Source organism: Cnephaeus nilssonii (assembly GCF_951640355.1).
Source record: "Cnephaeus nilssonii genome assembly, chromosome: 17".
NCBI lineage: Eukaryota > Metazoa > Chordata > Mammalia > Chiroptera > Vespertilionidae > Cnephaeus > Cnephaeus nilssonii.
In genome coordinates this window covers 47,951,207-47,966,594 of record NC_137088.1, presented here as the reverse complement: position 1 = coordinate 47,966,594, position 15,388 = coordinate 47,951,207, and the positions used below count along the sequence as shown (strand labels likewise).

General features: G+C 39.5%; 1 protein-coding gene across 8 annotated transcripts in view; it reads left to right on the top strand.

Moving 5' to 3' along the window:
• The window catches only part of FHIT (fragile histidine triad diadenosine triphosphatase), a 1,334,508-nt gene that overhangs the window by 281,933 nt on the left and 1,037,187 nt on the right, over window positions 1–15,388 (top strand). The window lies entirely within an intron of this gene.

Below are 15,388 nucleotides of genomic sequence, written 5' to 3'. Positions count from 1 at the left end.
TGAAATGGCTTTCAATCTTGGGCAATAATAATCACAACCTGCCTATACTTATAAGCAAAGATAAGATGATACTGCCCTGAACGGGTGGTTCAGTTGGTTGGAGCATCCTCCTATGCACCTAAAGGTTGTGGGTTTGGCCCCTGGTTAGGGCGCATACAGGAGGCAACCTGTCAATGTTTCTCTCTCACATGAATGTTTATCTCTCTATCCATCCCTTCCTCCCTCCCCCTCTATTTAAAATTAATAAACATATCCTCCAGTGGGGACAAAAAACCCCAGCTTTCATTTAAGAGGGAAAGGAACAGTTGGCAGAAAAATTATGATAAACTTTTGGTCATTTTGGAGTTCCTTCAATGCAAGATAGATTGGTATCATGAGTGGAAGTGTAAATGGGTACATTGTTTCTGGAGAGCTAGTTGGCCATAACTTTCAAAATAAAGAGCACACTACCCTTTGACCTAACAGTTTCACTTCTAGTAATTTATCTTAGAAAAATATTTATGCAGGTGCACAAAAATATACATTATGGTATTTTATTTAATAATAAATTATTCTAAACAGCTTACATGTCTAAGCTATCGGGGGGAGTAGGTAAATAGATTAGGAAATATCTATACTTTATAATACAATGAAGGTTTTACAAAGAATGAATCCATGTAGAAACATTTCTATGACATTGTTAAGTGAAAACATGGTTAGAATATGATCATAGAAATGTGCAATATATGTATACATATTTATATATGCATATGTTGAAGACTGCACAAGAGATTGTTAACAGCCTGGATGGGAAGACTTATTTTTCACTGTACTTTAGTATGGTCTCAATTTTTACTTTGTATGTATATTATATATTCAAAAATTCAGAAAATTTTACATGATATATTGGTATCCTTTTACTCCCTCACATAAATATGTCTTTGGTTGATTCTAGGCTATATTGCACCTCACTTCTGTTTTTTGTTTTTCTTTCTTTTTATTGTTGACACTATTACAAATGTCTTCATTTCTTCTCCTTTGCCCCCCCTTCACCCAGCCCCAGCCCCGACCTTCAACACACTGTTATCTATGTCTGTGGGTTATGCACCCATGTTCTTTAGCTAATACCTTCACCTTCTTTCGCACAGTGCTCCCCTCCCACTTCCCCCTGCCTCCTGTCAGTCTGTTCCATGTGTCCATGCCTCTGTTCCTATTTTGTCAGTTTACCTTGTTTATTAGATTCCATATGTAAGTGAGATCATATGGTATTTGTCTTTCTCTGACTGTCACTTCTGTTTTGAGTGTTTCTCGGCTTGGGATTTATAACTTGTATTAGGACGCCTTTGATTAGGGTGTTATTGCACTGGCACTTTTAGAATTGAGGTGGTGATGCCCCTTGTATTTATTTCTTGCCATGACTCTACAGATTATAGCTCTACCACTTTCTTCCAACATTCCCATCTTTCCTGTCCAGGACAACTATTTAGAAACTTGTTTGAATAAATGGCAAAATCATTCAAATCCACTGGCTCTGAATTTCTTGTGGGTATATTTATGAAAATGCCAGGGAGCCTCTGGAGTCATGGACCTGGTCCTTTTCAACAACAAACAGAAAATAAGAATGATGCCTATTATCAACTTTTAAAAAGTCCTCTTTACCCCCAACAAGGTAAAGAGCAATTGTTTAAAATGTATGGCCAAAGACTGTGTCATTCTCCGCTATTATAATGTGGTACAATGAAGCCCCGAGAACAACGTTTAAAATCGTTTTAATCATGGTTAGAGAAGGAATTAATGGTGATACTATTCAGAAACCCCCATTGCTCATAATATGTTTTTGAGGGAGGAGGACAAAAAGTAAGAAAGAAAAATAGATTCCTAAGGAAGTTAAATAACAACTTGTAATTTCATTCTCTGTTGCTGGAAACCCAACTCATTATACGTGAATGTATAATAAAACAAGTGTTTGGCACTTTGAGGTCTATGAACTATGTTGTGTAATCAGAGCTTATTTTCCTGCCGTGGAGATTGAAATTTATATGTTTCTTTTAAACAGCACCTTTCATTCCATTTTTATTTTCTAAGGGAGGGTGAAATTTACAAGTTGCTGCTTAACAATACCAAAAGTGCTAGTTCCTATGCAATGGCTAGTGAAGTTTACAGGCTGCCATGGGACGATGCCTACATTTCTGTTTGTTTGTCCTCCTCCCTCCCATAAGTATAGTAAAATTTATAAGGTTAGTAATAACCTTTCATTATTAATGCAAGGTTATATTGCTGGAGGGGATTCCACAAATGACTTATGAACATATCTAAGGGGAGAAGTAAAGGTGGATGTTATGAGGCAGGACATTCTTTCAGGAACATTGAATTTATAATCATCACCAAAGAACATGCAGGGACACTCATTCATGGTGTTGTGTCCCCAGGACCCTGTTCCCTTGGCTCCATGGTTCTGTTATCCTTCAAGGGTATTTCACTGGGCCTTCTTTTTTAACCTCCATCTTACTCCCCCTGTGCACAGCTTACCTAGGCTGCACATCCCTCCTCTTCCTGGTCCTTTTCTTCCACCTCTGTTCCCTGAACACTCGGTGTGGTTATTGTACACAAAATTAACTAAATGAGTGGTTCATAGCCTTTAGGGCATCATTTTTTATTATTATCCTGTGCTGCTATTTAAATATTTCACTATTCCAGTATTTTAATATTAAAATTTTAGGTATGTATGCCTTGTTTCACCAATTTTATTATAACAAGCTCCTTGAGGGGAGACATCTTGCTTTAAAATTCCTTATGCTCCCAATGGGGCTTGTATATAGTTGTGTGATCGAAATGAAGTGGATGTTTTACTAATCATGAGAACAGGGAGTGGAAGAAAGTGAAAAAAACAACAGGCGTTTTGTTACAATAGCGGGTCTGTGAAGACGGTTGCCAACAAAGTCGTTCCATTCCTGGCTGTGCATACCTCTTCTCCCATCAAGAGAGGAAGGCATTTTCCCTTCCCCTTGAGTTTTTGTTGACTTTTTGACTTGCTTTGGTGAATAGGAAATAGTGGAAATGACACTATGGGTCTAGACTTTAGGATGGCTGCAGATACTATGCTCTTGGAGCCCTGTGCCACTATATAAACAGTTTGATTATGTTGTAAGAGAGAGGCCACTAGGAGAGAGTCCTGGAAGACCACTAAGACCTGGTGGGAGGCCCAGCCAGCCCTCAGCTTCCCAGCCATGCCACCCAAGGGGCAGCATTTATTTTTCCTCCTCCTTCTCCTCCCTCCTATTCCCCCAGTCCCCACCCTCAGCTTGGATCTTGCAGTCTCAGTTGAACTTCCCCAATCAACACCACGTGGAACAGAGATGAGCCCACTGAGCCCTGCCCAAATTAAAGAGCAGGGCAAAGACATGGTGGTGGTTCTTGTGGTTTTAGTCAGTAAGTTTTGGAGTAGGTCATTATGCAGCAAAGATCAGAGAAATATACCCCAAATGGGGTAAGCTGTACCTTAAATTCTGTGTTCTACAGCAGCACTTTTCAAACTTTAATATGTGTACAAACCAGGTGAGGATCTTGGTAAAATTCTGATTCAGTAGGTCGGGGTGTGGCCTGAAATTCTGCATTTCCAAAAAGTTCCCAGGTGATGCTGATGTTCTGGTCTATGGGCCACATTTGAGTAGCAAAGGTGAAAGCAGGGAAGACTATCCATTCAAAGATTAACAAGTTGCTTATTACAACCAGGAAGGTTATACTTGCCTTTCTCTTGAAACTTCAAATCTTGTACTGGCTCTATCATCTGCACAATAGTCATCCCAATTCCAAGAAGATAAAGTCAGACAAAGGTATGCTTTGACCAAGGTACGGGGCTAGTTGTATTTCCTTCAAGTCTAACTTCCCACAGAATCACTTTATGCCCCCAGCATTGGTGTCTGCTTAACAGAGATGGATGCTCTGTAACAGTCATTAACGATGGGAATAGTAACAGCAATCACTTCCACATACTAAGTGCTTTATATGCATTTCCTCATTTAAACCCTGTAACATACATGACTGTCACCATTTTACAGATGAGGAAACTGGGTTCATGAAGGGTCAGGGACTAGCACTGGTCATCAATGAGTCTCAGGGTAATGTTCTATAGCTCACATCACTTTTTTCCCCCTCCTCCTCCTCCCCACCCTCCTCATCTCCCTCTCCCATGCTTTCCCTTCCATTCCTCCTTCTTCTCCTCCTCCTCCTCCTCCTCCTCCTCCTCCTCCTTCAGAGCAGTAGTAGTGATAGTATAGATAGTTTCCCTACCTGCAGTCTTGGGGAGATCCTGACAGAGTATCTGAAATGTGCCTGTGCGTGTTTAACCCAGAAGCGGAAACATCTATGAAACCCATTAGTTGAGAGATTTAATTTTTTATAGCAACATTCACATAATTATTGTCAGCATTTTTCAGTGGTATTTAAAGTGCTGACATGAGGAAACTTTTTACTAGAATAAATATAGATTATTCTTTTAAATTTCAATAGTCTCTTGTTTTCACTGTGTGTTGCCTATTACAACAAAATAATTCCCACTTTCCCTTTGCTTCAGACTTATTGTTTCACTCACCATGGCGTTTATTGGACAGAAGCTACTACTGTTGAAGGTTTCCATCAGAGTAGCATAAAATGCTTTTTTTAAAAACCAAAAAAAAAAAGACTCTGGTATGAAACCTACTTTGAAATTAGACGGCCAGGACATCTCTTTACTTGTCGGTTTGAATGCCACTTCTGTGCTCTTTTAAAGGTTAAAGAAACCTACAGTGTTGGAAATGGCAGTGCTCTGTGGCCAAAGCCAGCGTCCTGCAGAGAACCTACCCCAGGGGCGACCTGGGTTTGAATGAACACACCAGACACCAGCACCTCTGGCCAGGAGGTGTTATTTAGCTCTCAGAATTCTTTACTGCAGAGGTGGCTGTTCTCCAATATGATGATAATGGTGGTGGCAGTAGTGGATGGGAATGTGTGAGAGAGTGTGTGTGAGAATGAGTGTGAGAATGTGTGTGTGTGTGTGTGTGTGTGTGTGTAGAGTTCTTTAAGGCATGATAATTTGGCTACACACTTTCTGATGGGGTTTGAACAGGTTTTATTGTCTTTGGGTGAGGGAGCAGGTGTATAGGACTGGTGACAGGACCTGATTGAGACTTGAATCATTGCTTAGAACTAAGCAGTTATTTTTCAAAACCACAAAATCCATTTTTCTCTCATTGCCTGCTGTTCTTCAGAACAAGAGCTGGTCATTTCCTAGTAAAACAGTGATTTCATTTGTCAAGATAAATGGTCCAATTTGATTATTTTCTAATCTTCTGGACATGAAACATTTGGTGTTGCTTTTTGGGATAATATCTAACTATTTTTTAACAAATGTGATATTGTAAGTAGCTTTTGAGAAATATTTAGTAAGAATCAATTTTCATTTTCCTTGTATTCTTGAGACATACATATGTGGAACCACATGGAAGAAAATCTCTGGACTTTTATTACTTTACATGTTTCTAATCAGAAAACCATGGAATATCCTCTACTAACTTTTATTGCTCTTTAAATTAACTTCTTCAGTGAGAAATCCCAAGAGAGGTTTGATTAAATGGAACATTTTTAAAGATGCTTTTCTTGCAAATTTCCAAGAATCTTGGATGTCTAATATAACTTGTCCGGGGAGACATGGACTTCTAGTGTAGACTTGACACATACTTGTTCTCCCTAAATCTTTAAAAACCCACCCAAACCCTGGATGGGGGAGTTTGGGTGTTTCCACCACAAGCTGCCTCTTCTGCATTGTGTAGCAATATGCCACGAACACCACTTTCTTTCCCTGCACCCCAGTGTCAGGATGATTGTCTATCTGCAGCACCAGGTGGATGCACTGTTTGCTGGGTTACAAGATCATAGCATTGGGAATCATGTGGACTGGTGGAGGAGAATTTAAGTGCAACTCTCAGTAGAAAATAAGTTAGTACCCTGTGCAATGGAGAATAAAAATACATGTTTGGTAAATGAGTAGCACAGAAAAGGACATCATTAAGTGAGACTTTTTGTAGTGTCAACTTAATCCTTTTTTTTCATTTATAGCTAATTAAAGGACACAAGTATTTGAAAAATTTATAAAGGCTGTCTTTCCCATGACTTGTTTTGTGAAAATTGGTTACAAATCTGATGTTGCAACTTACTGTAAACCACAACCCAAAATTTGTACAAAAACAAAATAATAGCTTGTAGTAGATATTCTGAAAGTTGAATTTTGCATTTTGTTTCCACCTTTTTTTTCTGCCATAAAGTTAAGATATATTATTTAAATTTGTCTTAAAATCTTCAGATTCTTTTGGTTGTGTAGGGGAGAAAAAATAATTTTCCTTCTACTTTTCTGAATTTTGGGCTGAGAACCCTGTAACAAGAGAAAAACAAGCAGACATTTATTAACATGCATACATGGGAAATACCAAGAAAAATAGTAAAACTCCATGAAATGTCCCACATCACCACCCTAAATACCATCTTCTGCTAAAGTTAAAAAACAAACAAACAACAAAAGATCAAGAGTGAGCTACAGTTTTGAGAGATTACCAGGAAAAGCAAGGTAAACCAAGGTAAGGTTTCCTCTTCCTGGTATAGAAAGGGAGACATTTAAGAGAGATTTAAAAATAAAATGTAAATGCCCTTTATAAAAGGGTATGTTCTATTATGTTTTCAGAGCTTCCTTTCTGTAGTTTCTTAAAAATAATTATCTTCAATAATTCTTATGCCAGAAAGGCATATTTGGGGTTGGCATATTCTGCTACCGTTTAGTTGTAAGTGGGTAAAATCTAATTCAGATTATATCAAGAGAAAGGTAAAGGTGAATATCTGCTCACATAATTGCGGGGTTCAATGGGGTGAAACTGGCTTTTGTCATCGATGGCTGTGGGTGCTTCACTGTATATTCAAACCTGTCTCTCCCAGGGGTATACCTAGCTTTTGTGTGGCCTGAATTTTATATAGCTTGGGTATATATATATATATATATATATTCCAAGATATACTGTGTGTGTATACACACACACACACACACAGTAGGTCCTTGGGTTATGTCGGAGATCTGTTCCTACGGTGCTATGCAACGCGATTTTTGCCATAAGTTGGAACCCACCTACACACCTGCATAAGCACCTATGTCACTCACATGGAGCATATACACAGTAGTAATGAAGTGAAACACCTAAAAAAAATTTAAAAGAAAGAACAATTCCTGACTTTTACTTGTGGTAAATATATAATAAAAAACATAAAGCACATATGTACATACGTTGAAAATGATGGAACTTTTTTTTTTAATAAATACTGTAAATGGGAGATGGTGACGTAACCATGAAATGACGTACGTCGAGTCCGATGTAACCCGAGGACTGCCTGTATATATATCTGTACTAATAAAAGGGTAATATGCTAATTAGACGGGAGACCTTCCAGGAGACCTTCCAGATGTTCTTCCAGACAAAGTCATGGTGGCGAGGCCAAGGCAGAGGCGGTTAGGGGCGATCAGGCCGACGGAGGAGAGGGCAGTGGGGGCGAGGAGGCCGGCAGGGGGGAGGCAGTTGGGGGCTAGCAGGCTGGTGGGGGGGGGCAGTTCGGGGCAATCAGGCTGGCAGGGGGGCAGTTGGGGGTGAGAAGGCCAGCAGGCAGAGTGCTTAGGGGTGATCAGGCAGGCAGGCAGGTGAGTGATTAGGAGCCAGTGGTCCTGGATTGTGAGAGGGATGTCCGACTGCTGGTTTAGGCCTGATCCCACAGGGATCAGGCCTAAACCAGCAGTCGAACATCCCCCAAGGGGTCCCCGATTGGAGAGGGTGAAGGCTGGGGTGAGGGACACCCTCCCCCCACCACTCCCCCACCCTCGTGCATGAATTTTATGCACCGGGCCACTAGTGTGTGTGTGTGTAAAATTACAACTAGCCACATTGATAGAAAAAGACCTGAAAGCTTAAGTTGTAATAAATTCATGGTAAATTTGTGTCTGCTCTCTCCCTATCTCACAGCCCTTTTCTTCTCCAGGTTGTCTTAATATTTCCTTTAGTCTCAACCCTTGGGTTGAGAAAAATTCCCCCTAAGTGGGTTCAGACTTATTTGAATTTAACTACACAGAATCTCTGAAGCTCTTCCAGCTGATTCATATGAATCCAAAATAGACTCTGGTCAGCTTACTACCTCTGGTGGGGTCATGAGGCCCCTCTATTGAGATCGCAGAAGAAGCATGGTGAGTTGGGGAGTGGCAATGCCCTAAAAGAATCAGATGTTGAGCAGTCAAATTAATGGGTGTTACTTCCATGCTCTTCATCCCCTTCATAGATGGGGAGGGAAAAGTGAGGATGCTCTAAATTGGGTGTGTGAAACATTCATTTCAACTTACGTTTTCAGCTCTTTTCAGGGAGTAAAGCGACCTTAGTAAGAGCAGAGACCTTACACAGAGGTAGGCTGGAAGGTCAGTTTCTGGTTTTTCCAGTTTCATGTCACTTTGGATATCTTTTAAATGTGAGGTATTGTTACTGTAGACAGTCAGAACCCCTGGGAGTCTCCCCCATGGTCAAGATGACACTGAGGAGGTTCTTACACTGAGTGTGGATAGGTAGAAAGATGAATGGACAGGACCCTGTGCCCAGAAAACTAGCAAGATAATTGGATAGTAAAAAAGTCCCCTCCTCCATATCCCTATAAGAACCTCAGGTTTGAGCAGGAAGAGAGATGATCTTTGAGATGGAGGGTGATAAGATTGGTCTTTGAGACCAGAGTCCCCCATTCTGCCAGGGCCTGTGGCTCCAGCATAGTTCTCTTTCCTTTTGCACCAGCACCTGCCTCACGAGTTGTTTTTCCTTGCTGCACGCAGCCAAACCTCAGTTTTTGTTGTTGTTGTTGTTTGGTTACAGTATTAGATAAGGATAGCTGCTTGGGAGCCTCTCCCTGTTGTATCTTCCTTTACCCAGAATTTATTCTCAGATATGTTATGACAAATAGTCATTCTCTTGGTCGGTAGGAGTCCTGTGGCAAATGACAAAGGAAATAAAAACCTCGTCCTGAAACTCCGTATTTGTGTTTCCATTTCCTTGTTCCTTGTTCACCTCTCTGAATTGGAATGATGGAATGAAAATGGGATGATATGAAAGTGTGCTGTATCCAAAGTTGGAAGCATCTGTGTGAACATAGCACCACTTAATGATGCTTCTCTGTATACTATCAGCATATCAGAAATATAAGTACATCTCCTTTCCCTCATGAACTTAGTACAGCAGCTGCCATTAAAATACCCTCTTTTATAGATGATGTAACTGTTATAATTTTTAGAAATATATGTATCCTATTCTATTTCTTTGGAGAACTCTGACTAATAATTATTTATAAAATCAAATCTCTCTATATGTATGTATATTCTGTTGTTTCTGTTTCAAATGAATCATATATATGATTTATTATATATATGATTTTACATGTGTATATCTATGATTTTACATATATGTATTTATTCATCATAAGGAATTAGTTCACATATTTATGGAGACTGAAAAGTTGCATGAACAGCCATCTGCAAGCCAGAGACCCAGAAAGTTGGAAGTACAGTTCCAACAACCAGAATGTATAAGAACCAAAACTGATGGTGTAAGTCACGCATAGTTGAGAGCAGGAGACAGATGTCCTGGCTCAAGTATTCAGGCAGAGAGCATGAATTCTGGTCTCTGCCTTTTTGTTCTGCTCAAGCCCGGGGGACTGGATGATGACGTCCACCCTGGGGAGGGCAGTCTGCTTTATAGAGTCAATTATTCCAATGCTGATCTCATTTGAAAAACCCTCATAGACACACCAGAAATAATGTTTAATCTGAGCACCAGTGTCCCAGTCAAGGTAGCACATAAAGTTAGCTATCACAATTAACTGGCAGAAATAATTAAAATTACACTTAAAAAATAGGAACATGTGCCCGACTGGTATGGCTCAATGATTGAACATCGACCCATGAACCAAGAGGTCACTGGTTGGATTCCCAGTCAGGCTCAATCCCCAGTAGGGGGCGTGCAGGAGGCAGCCAATCTATGATGTTTCTCTCTCATCAATATTTCTATCTCTCCCTTTTCCTTTTCCCTCTCTCTCTAAAAATCAATAAAAGCATATTTAAATAAATAGGAACATGCTACAAGGAGACTCTTTTCAGCAACTGGACTCTTTGAGGGTAAGGGTCCCCACTTTCTCCTTCGTGAGTCCCTTAAAGCTTCGCAAAGTACCTTCTATTGTAGGTGCTGAAGGAAAGTGAATGAGTGGTTCAGTGAACAGCTCTGCTCTTACTGCTTCTCTTTGTCTGTGGCCTTATATTTTCAGGTTTCCACTCTACTCATGATTTCTATCTCTTCGCTGGTCCCTTTTCGTTCTGAAAAGTCTTATATATCTTTTTATTTTAAAGCCTGATATTTTCTCTTTCAACCTTTGATTCGTGACATTTCCCTTTTTCATTTCTCACTTTCTTTTATAGTACAACTGCCTTTGTCTGTTTCAGTTTCTCCTGAAGACACATAGCTTTTTGTGTCTATTTTTTTTTCCTTCTGTGACTTTGCTCTTTTTTAGATACTTTTGGTGACCTGGTTGCTCTGTTGAGTTAAAAAGGGCACCCCATTGTACCATCATGAGAGAAAAACTGATTAATTGACTAATGATGTAATTTCTACTGTGTCAGGGTCTTTTTCGGCTACCAACTGAGGAAATGGAGCTCTTTAAAATGGCATTTTTAACATAGTCCAAACCTCAAAGCACAGGCCTGGACTTTTTTTCCTTTTTCTTTGATTTATTTAACCTACTAGATATAAATATTGATCCTTTAACTTTCACTGTATTCTCTATTTTAAAAATAATACCCATAACTGAATATATATTTTATATGCCATGTTTATAAAATCAAACCCCATCCCTACCCTATAACTGATCTTATTTTCTAGCATAAGAAAGAGATCTAATCAAAATCAATTGAACCCTCCAGAATTCTGTGTTGGGCAATTAGGAGATATCATATGCATGTAATCATTAAACTGGTCTGATTAATATGTTTGCTTTACTAATCAGCTTATTTTATATTATTTGACAAGCATGCTCAGTAATCTGATATAGTATTTATCTAAAGGGAGGAAAATTTTGTGGCTATGATAATGAACTGTGAATCTAAATTTCTTAGGTTCAAATCATAACTACTTTGATTACTAACTTGAGCAAGTTATTTGACCTCTATAAGACTAAACTTCTTTCTGTATAATGAAGATATTATTAGTATCAATCATATATAATTATGATGATTAACTGAGTGTTAGTGAATGTCCCTCTGAATAGGGCTCACAGATGATAATTTTTAAAATTCTAGTTTTTCTTGATTTATTGTTTTTACAGGCTATCCCAATTATTTCTCCCCAACTTTTTATTTGAAAATATTGAAACTTTCAGTAGAGAGAACACACATACATACCGTCACACAAGAATTCAGTTATGAACATTTTGTCATAATTGTTCACTTGCTTTCTGTTTCTCATTTATATAAATACATTTTAGTTACTGATTTTTAAAATATGTTTTATTGATTTGAGAGAGAAAGGATGGGAGATGGGGAAAGAGAAGCATCTATTGGTTCTTTCCCATACACACCTCAACTAGCATGGAACCCAAAACCTGGGTATGTGCCCTGACTGGGAATCGAACCCATGACCTTTTGGTGCATGGAATGATACTCAACCAACTGAGCCACACTGGCCAGGGCCATTTCTATACATTTTGTTTTTATTTTTTAATTACTAGAACTGATAAATGAATTCAGTACAGTAGCAGGATACAATAAATATCCAGAAATCAATTGAATTTTTATATACCCATAATGAACTATTAGAAAGGAAAACTAAAAAAAACAATCCCATTTGTAGTTGCATCAGAAATACCTAGGAATAAATTTAACCAAGGATGTAAAAGTCCAAGTCCTGTACTCGGAAAATTATATGACACTTAAGGAAGAAATTGAAGGAAGATACAAATAGTGGAAACATATACTGTGCTAATGGATAGGAACATTGTTAAAATGTTCATACTACCCAAAGCAATCTGAAGAGTCAATGCAATTCCTATCAAGATGCCAACGGCATTTTTCACAGAAATAGAACAAATAATGCAAAAATGTTTACATGGAACCACAAAAGACCCGGATAGCCCTAGCAATCTTGAGAAAGAAGAACAAAGTTGGAGGAATCATGCTACCAGATATCAAGCTATACTACAAGGGCATAATAATCAAAACAGCATGGCACTGGCATAAAAATAGACAAAGAGATCATCGGAACAGACATAAAGCCATGCCTTTATGGTCAATTAATATTTGACAAAGGAGGCAAATACAGTGGGGTAAAGGTAGTCTATTCAATAAATGGTGTTGGAAAAATTGGACAGATAATGTGTGAAAAAATGAAACTAGACCATCTTATATCATACACAAGAATAAAGTCAAAATGAATTAAAGACTTTAAAGTTAGATGTGAAAATACAAAAATCCTAGAGGGAATCAAAGGCAGTAAAATCTTTGACATTTCTTATAGCAATATTTTTTTTCTGATATATCACCTCTGGTAAGGGAAACAAAAGGAAAAATAAATATGTCTACATCAAGCTGAAAAGTTTTTGCATGACAAAGGAAACCATCAACAAAATGAAAAGACAATCCACTGAGTGGGAAAACATATTTACCAATGAATGATACATCTAATAAGGGGTTAATATCCAAAGTTTATAAAGAACTTATAAAACTCAACACCAAAACAACAACAACAAACAGTTCAATTAAAAAGTGGGCAAATGATCTAAATAGACACTTTTCCAAAGAGGACATACTGATGACCAATAGACATATAAAAGATGCTCACTGTCACTAATCATCAGAGAAATGCAAATCAAAACCACAATGAGATATCACCTCACACCTGTCAGAATGCATCAATAAATCAAACAACAAGTGTTGCTGAGGATGTGGAGAAAAGGGAACCCTCATGCACTGTTGGTGGGAATGCAGATTGGTGCAGCCATTGTGGAAAGCAGTATGGAGTTACCTCAAAAAATTAAAAATGGAACTGCCTTAAGATCCAGTGATTCCATTTCTGGGAATATATTCAGCCTGGCCGGCGTGGCTCAGTGGTTGAGTTTGGACCTATGAACCAGGAGGTCACAGTCAATTCCCGGTCAGGAAACATGCCCAGGTTGCAGGGTCCATCCCCAGTGTAGGGTGTGCAAGAGGCAGCCGATCAATGATTCTCTTTAATCATTGATGTTTCTATCTCTCTCCCTCTCTCCCTTCCTCTCTGAAATCAATTAAAAATATATATAAACCCAAAACCCAAAGAAACCCAAAACACTAATTCAAAAGATTATCTGCACCCCTATGTTCATTGCACTGTTGTTGACAATAACTAAGATTTGGAAGCAGCCCAGTGTCCATCAGTATATGAGTGGATAGAAAAGTCATGGTACATTTACACAATGGGAAACTACTCAGCTGTGAAAAAGAATGAACTCTTACCCTTTGTGATAACATGGATAGACCTGGAGAGCAATATACTAAGTGAATTAAGCCAGCCAGAGAAAGACAAGTACCGTATGATTTCACACATATGTAGAATCTAATGAACAATATGAACTAACAAACAAAATGGAAGCAGACTCATAGATAGAGAACAGACTGACAACTGTCAGAGGGGAAGAGTGTTTTTGGGGGGACTGGGAGAAAAGGTGAAGGGATTAAGAAAAAATACCATAATTCATAGACATAGACAACAGAATGGTTATTACCAGAGTATGTTTCTTTCAGCTAAAATAAAATGGGTTCCTTTGCCGTTTATAACAGATCTTTATTTATTTATTTATTGTATTTATTTTTTAAATCTTTATTGTTGAAAGTATTACATATGCCCCCCCTTTTTTTTCTTTATCAGCCTATAACAGGTCTTTTTATAAGAAAACATCACTACATATATACTTCGTGTTGAAGTATATAGCAGACCTACAGAAAATTGCACAAATCATAGGTATAAACCTCAAGGAAATTTCACAAAACAAATATAATTATATAAACAGCTTTTTACTTAGTGAGGCTCAGACTCTCTCCAGTTTAGCCAGTGGGAGTCCTTTTAGGGTATTTCCTGTTTCTGTTTGACATGTCTCCATCAGTCTGTGAGTATGCCTTGAGCAAAATAAGATCTTTTAAGCTTAACTTGTTTTTTTCCTATGCTTGATCATGAACAGCAATTTCTTTAGAGAACCCTGCCTCACGTTAGTGGGGAATGGAATTTAGAAACAAAGATTTGGCTATGAGGGAGGGCTCATTGCTACTTGATTAGCATTGCTTCTAGGATATATGTACGTATGTATCTGTATATAGTATCCTACCTAATAAAAGAGTAATATGCAAATTGACCCTAACTCCACTACACCCACAAGCCACGCATACAAGCCACGCCCCCAGCCAATAAGGAGCAAATATGCAAATAAACCCAACCAAGAGGGCTACAGCCACAGAGAGCAGGAGGGAAGCTTGGGTTTCCCTGGTAACAAAGGAAACAAAGCTTTCCACCTGCTGTTGCAGGCCTAAGCCTCCACTCAAGGCTACAAAGTTTCAATTATAGAAGGTAAACAAATCCAAACATAAATGGCGGCAGCCACGGAGCTGGAAAGAGCAGGAGGCTTGGGTTTCCCAGGCAATGGAGGAAGCTAAGCTTTCTGCACACCGTGGTCAGCCCAGGCCTCCACTTAAGGCTACAAAGTTTCAATTATAGAAGATACATCAATCCCAAGAGAAATGGCTGCCGGCCACAGAGCGAGCAGGAGGCTTGGCTCTGCTCCAGGCTACAAAGTTTCAATTGTAGAAGGTAAATAAATTCCAGATACCAGGGCCTTCGCTTGGGTCGCCAGGGGGCGTGGCTGGCCTGCAAACTGCCACAGGCCCCTTGCTCAGGCCGCCCCATGCCCCAAGGGAACCCCCACCCTGATCCGGGACACCCTTCAGGGCAAACCAACTGGCCCCCACCCATGTACCAGGCCTCTATCCTATCTAATAAAAGAGTAATATGCAGATTGACCATCACTCCAACACACAATATGGCTGCCCCCATGTGGTCAAAGATCCTGTCCCCATGTGGACACAAGATGGCCACCACAAGATGGCCAGCAGGAGAGGGCAGTTGGGAGGCACCCGGCCTGCAAGGGAGGGCAGTTGGCAGGCACCAGGCATGCAAGGGAGGGCAGTTGGAGTCGATCAGCCCTGCAGGGCAGGGAAGTTAGGGGTGACCAGGCTGGCAGAGGAGGAAAGTTGGGGGCAAACAGGCTGTCAGGGGAGCAGTTAGGCATCAATCAAGCTGGCAGC